A 6,290-nucleotide genomic window follows, 5' to 3' on the forward strand; every position below is an offset into this window, starting at 1 on the left:
GCAAACAAGTTTAGGTTTACATTCTGCTGAAGACAGTTTTATAGTCTCAGCATCTAACAATATCATATCTAAAAGGCTCCCAAAATCCTAACAGGTTAAATGATGGTACAACAGATTAAAAAGGAGCCAATCATTTCAGCTTAAGTCATTCAGAGCCAAAAATCTGAATGGTCAAAGCCAAATCTTGATGTGTCATAACTGTATAAATGTGATCCACGTGTCCACCACTAGTTTTTCAAAAAGAAACATACTATGAATAAGCAAACTGTATTTGCCAACTGATATGTATGGACTCCCTAGATGTGTCTTTGGGCTTAATTGTAGACCACTCACAGTAAAACATTTTTAGGATAAAATGTAACATGATGTTAAGCCATTTTAGCTTTTGCACACACATTGCATTTCTGGCTGATAATGGAGAAAAAATTGCAGTATAACACTTTTAAACTAGGTTGCATCCATCACTTTAAACAGCATCAATTTCAATGTCATCATCCTTGTTGTCAGACTTCGCAGTTTCAACTTTAGATACACTGCCAGTCTTCAAATACACCACCTCAATGTTCTCATCTTCCTCTCCCACTTCACCACCAGAAGATTTCTCCTCTGCTTCCTTCAAACATTTTATAAACAATTCTGCTTTGACACAAACCTCTTTGACAAGTTCCCTTGAGACATATTCCCAAGAGGCATTTTCCAACCAGGTGATGATGATTTCTTCTTCCAAAAGATCTGCATCATACATCTCCTTCAAGATACGTGGAATCTTGGAGATGAGCTGAGCCTTATGCATGGCTACCACTCACTCCAAACCATGAAGAAGGTACCACTGAGCTTCTTTGTTGTTACAACAAAATCCAGAGGAAGTGGTGCCTGTATTTTTAAATTTCCTCTCTAATCTTCTCATTAAAAAGAACTTCAGTCAAAACAAGGGGGCCCATGGCTTTTACATCCAGTCTTTCTGCTTCAGCAACAATTTCTTTGTCAGATAAGTCAATAATATGCTCTTCTTTATTTTTCTTAACAAAATCAAATAGGATATTAACCCGCTCTTCAACAGTCCTTTCCAAATCATCACTGAGCATCAAAACTTTTGCACAGTCACTGATTTTATTCATTCTGTGCCTTTGAGCTTCTTCAGTTTTATCTTTCCCCCAATCATCTTCTTTTCTTCCCTAGCATATGGAGCAGGACTGATTTCACTTGGTGGTGGTGGTGATGGTGTCTCCCTTCTGGATACAGAGTCACTTTCCTTGTCTTTGCCCTTCCAATTTTTCTTTTCCTTTTCATTCTTTCCTGTACCACTGTCACTATTCTCAGGTGGATTTTTCAGAATGAATGTGCAGAGTTTATGATTTGTGTCAAGCATGCCTCAATAGCCAAGGCTTTGCAAGAATTATGTATTGTTTGCTCCTTTGGATTGATGTGCAGATATGTTTCAGGATTCTCACACTCAGGACAGAGAATAAATTTCTTAATGAATCCATCCAACATGTCTTGCAGTTTATTCACCTCATGAAATCCATTGACAATATAATGTCAATATAGATGTATTCTTAATCTTAATCCATGTTCCTATGGATGTGAACACATTGTAAATGTGACCCTTGAAGATGTTATTTTTAGTTAAGTATTGACCCAAATGACTGAGGGCTGATGTGTATCCAGATTACTGTAGGCCCCGTGATAAAGAGAAAAACCTCAGCTGACAGAGCACAGTGCAGGAAGTTTGGTGCTCACAGTATATTGGTGGCTGTGCCCCCCTCTTGGCCATAAGACTTAATCACTGAAATTTTGTTCAGATTATTCAATTCCAAGAGACTGAGCCCAGGTAAAGGGGACTCCTAAGCAGAGCTAACACCAAAGACATCAGGAAGTAAGGACTAGCAGAAAGAACAGGCGACAGAGAGCCCTGCTCCCAGACACTTCTGTCCACATCAGGCCCCTGTCCATTTGTCAATCCCTGGCTGAGGCTCCAGGTGCCTCTCAAAGGGATGTCTGTGACATCCTCTTGCCTTACTCCCTCTGCAGAGGCCACACCTTCCCAGAGTCCTCCCCTCCTCCATGCCACCTACTCTCTGTCCCAGTCCAGGCATGAGACGCCCACAGTTTGCTGGTTAATTTATTGCAGCTCTGGGATGGTGACCCATACAGGATAAAACTGCCAGCTCAAAGCAGGGCAGACCCCACCCAGTTTCCCAGAACAGGGCTCAGAGAGAAGCAGGGGTCTCAGAAGCCCAGCAGGGGGCTCCCTAAACTGTGAGGGTGATTGTGGATCCTCCACTGTCTCTAGGTCCCGCCCATCCAATTCACTGTTGCCCCCACACTCTTGCATGGTTCTCATGATGACAGTAAAGGAAACTCAACAGACCTTTCTTTTATTTTCCATAAGTCTGGCAAAAATTTATTCCTGTTTATTGTTTATTGGCCTTAAATACAGTATAGTTTCTCTGGCTTGTTGATTTTTGTATTCTTTGTTTTTGGCCATGGTTTTGGCAGCAGATATCTATTTTTATTTAGTCAAATTTAGTGTGCTTTATTAACAGAAAAATAGGTGATCATCAGATCACAAAGATCTTTGTGTTTATGACAGAAATTTTACTAGGAGAACACTTCCTTGAATAATGCCTATTAATACCTATTACCTATCATACCGGAGATGAGCTGCCTTAAGAAAAACTTGAGAAAGAAATCTAAGAATGCAGGAAATGAGGCACTACATCTCAAGATCAACTCTCATTTCCTGAATGATATGAAATCTTGTTGGTGTCATTCTCATAAGACATGCATGACAGCTCCTATTAGGATAAGTGAACATAGTCCCCAGGGAATGGAAAATTAATGAGATTACAAATAATGTGTAATTCTAAGAGACTGAATACTCTATAGTTATAAAGTTCTGTCAGATCAAGGAATCTGAGTATGGCAGGCAAGAAGTAAATGATTTGGAAAAAATCACAGAAACATTTACAGTTTCCTTTCTGCAAATATTTCTCACTACCAGTGACCCACCCAAGTCTCACCTAGATCCTTCCCCTCCATGATCTAAAGTAATGAGTAACTACAATGAGCTGGCATACCTATGATCACACCCTAGTAGGTGTTATCAAGTTGATTTGGATCTTGGCAGTCTGAGTTTTAGTCCCACCTGTTACTAGACCTCATCTATGTATCTGAAGTTGTGTCTTAACCTCCCCTTGCCTCTCTCATACCATCTGTGTACCAAGAGGAGGAAAACAGACCCTTACTTAGAGGGCTACTGTGAGGTTGGTGCTGGAGCCAAGTGAAGCACACTGAATGACTCTGCTCCATGTTGATTCTTTTATTCCAATTTTAAGAACAAACCTAGAATTAGGTATTAAAGTCAGAATTTACCAAATGGGATTCCTATCCCTCAATTCATTTTACCATAATTCTTACCTCAGAGGTTCTATTTGTAGTGTTCTTTCATGTTTTCCATTATCATCTCTTAAGTAGTGAGAAGGAAAATGAAATCTAATGACTGTGCTACTACTGTAGGTGTGTGATATCAGAGTGAGGTTATCCAGTGGGAAGCAGCTTGGAGTACAAAAAGCAATCAAGTCATTTAAAGATTTTGAAAACCTCCACAGACAGCAGGGTGCTGCATTAGGAGTGTGCTAGGCCCACAAGCCAAGGCAGATGGTTAAGACCATATCTTGCCACACTTTGGTCCTTATATCTCCTCTCCAGAATTTTACAGTTGAACTTAAAGATAAAAAGATAATGTAGACCGGGAAGAAGATGGTAGCACAGAGAGGAGTGCAAGCTGGTCAGTCCCCCTGGAAAAACTAATAAACAACCAGGAACAACTAGTAAATAATCTGGAATAACTGCAGGGGGACAAACATGACTGTCCAGTCATCATACACCAACCTGAATTGGGAGGAATGCCCGAGATCACAGCATAAAATCTGTAAGTAGAAACTGCAGATCCAAACTGGGAGTCCCCTCCCCCATGGCCCACACTGCAAAGTCTCATGGCGCTAGACTGCAGCACTCTCCCACACTGCAAAACCTCGCTGTGCTAGAGAGTAGCACTCTCCCAGCAAGTGACTATAGCTCAGCTGAGCTCCAACTGGGATTTTAATTAGCAAACATGGACTGCTCAATGCAAGCTATGAATCCCCAACAAGCAGACAGAGGCTTTTGGTGACAACTGACCTTGGAGAGCTGGAGGAAGGGGGAGCCCAGAGGACCAGGTGCCATCTCTGGCCAACAGGTAAAACTGAGGGGGGCCAAGACTGACCCTGAAGGGGGAATTTCTGTCCCTTTTTTGGCTCAGTGGAGAAAGCCTCAGCCATTTTCAATTCCCAGCACTCAGACCCACACAAGGGTGGAGGTAGCAGAGTTAGAGATTATTGAAATGCAAATGACCTCTCCCCAGGGGGTATATCTTCCCTAAGAGGAAAGAGGCAGTGCCAAGCTCTACTACCCACCCTCCATTCAGAACCAGACACCAGAGCCTGGGGGAAAACAGCCACAGGCCACATCTCCTTACACCAGTCAGGACTGACAGGCTGACAGGCACCACCTGCTGGGCAGAAAAGCACAGTGACTTGAGGCCTTACAGGGTGTACCAATCTTCTAAGACACACTCTTAGGGAGACCTGAAACTATTGCCTCCTTCCAAGACCTGAGCCTGTTCTGGTGTAGGAAAACCTGATTGGGGTAACCACAGAGGCCAGATGCCTAGACTACAGAAAACTACAACCTACACTAGGAGGGGTGAAGTTATGGCCCAGTCAAAAGAACAAAATTTACACTTCAACTGAGATATAGGAATTTAAACAACTAGTGCTGGATCAATTCAGAAAGTTGAGGGAAGATATGGCAAAAGAGATGAAGCATATAATGAAAACACTGGGCATACATAAGGTAGAAATTGAAAGTTCGAAAAAATAACTGACAGAATCTATGGAAATGAAAGGCACAACACATGAGATGAAGGACACAATGGAGGCAGATCTCAAGAGGCAGAAGAAAACACTCAGGAATTGGAGAACAAGGCACCTGAAAGCCTACACACAAAATAACAGAGAGAGAAAAGAATGGAAAAATATGAGCAATGTCTCCGGGAACTTAAGGACAAAACAAAATGCAGGAATGCGTGTGTCATTGGTGTCCCAGAAGGAGAAGAGAAGGGAAAAGGGGCAGAAGCAATAATAGAGGACAAAATCAGTGAAAGTTTCCATCTCTTATGAAAGACATAAAATTACGGATCCAAGAAGTACAGCGTACCTCAAACAAGACAGATCTGAATAGGTCTACGCCAAGACACTTAATAATCAGATTATCAAACATCAAAGATAAAAAGAGAATCCTGAAAGCAGCAAGAGAAAAGTGACCCATCACATACAAAGGAAGCTTGATAAGACTATGTGTGGATTTCTCAATAGAAAACATGGAGGCAAGAAGGAAATGGGGTAATATATTTAAGATACTTAGAGAGAAAAACAACCAACCTAGAATCCTATATCCAGCAAAAATGTCATTCAAATATGAGGGAGAGCTTAAAATATTTTCTGACAAACAGACAATGATAGAGTTTGTGAACAAGATACCTGCTTTACAGGACTAAAGGGAGCACTACAGACAGAAAGGAAAAGTCAGGAGTGAGGTGTTTGTAGCACAATTTTGGCAGATAGTAGCACAGCAATGTAAGTACACTGAACAAAGTTGACTGTGAGTGTGGTTGAAAGAGGAAGGTTAGGAGCATGTGGGACACCAGAAAGAAAGAGGAAAGGTAAAGACTGGGACTGTATAACTCACTGAAACCTAGGGTGCTCAAAGATTGTGATAGAATGTACAAATATGTTTTTACATGACGCAGAACACAAGAATGTCAACATTGCAAGGTGCTAAAAATGGGGTGGAATTGGGGGAAAAATACAATCAATGCAAACTAGAAACTATAATTAACAGAAACATTGTATTATGCTTCCTTTAATATAACATAGGCAATATACCAAAGCTAAATGCATATGGGCTGGGAGGGACATAGGGGAAGGGTATGGGACTCTTGGCATTGGTGATGTTGTATGACTCTTTATTCTACTTTAGTTTAATGCTATCTTTCCTTTTGTTGTTTCCTAGCTGTCATATTTTTTTCCTCTCTGTCTTTCTTTTTTCTTTTTCTCCTGTCTCTCTACCTTCTTTGACTCTTCCTCCTCCTTTGTGGAAGAAATGGAGATGTCCTTGTACAGATAATGATGATGGTGGTGAATACATAAATATGTGACTATACAGGGAACCAGTGATTGTTTACTTAG

The 6,290-nt window shown here is 41.2% G+C and overlaps 1 pseudogene; it reads right to left on the reverse strand.

Moving 5' to 3' along the window:
- Positions 1–466: 466 nt before the first annotated feature.
- Positions 467–1,533, reverse strand: LOC119519928 (annotated as a pseudogene).
- Between the last annotated feature and the right edge of the window lie 4,757 nt (positions 1,534–6,290).

This window comes from Choloepus didactylus, chromosome 24 (genome assembly GCF_015220235.1).
Source record: "Choloepus didactylus isolate mChoDid1 chromosome 24, mChoDid1.pri, whole genome shotgun sequence".
NCBI lineage: Eukaryota > Metazoa > Chordata > Mammalia > Pilosa > Megalonychidae > Choloepus > Choloepus didactylus.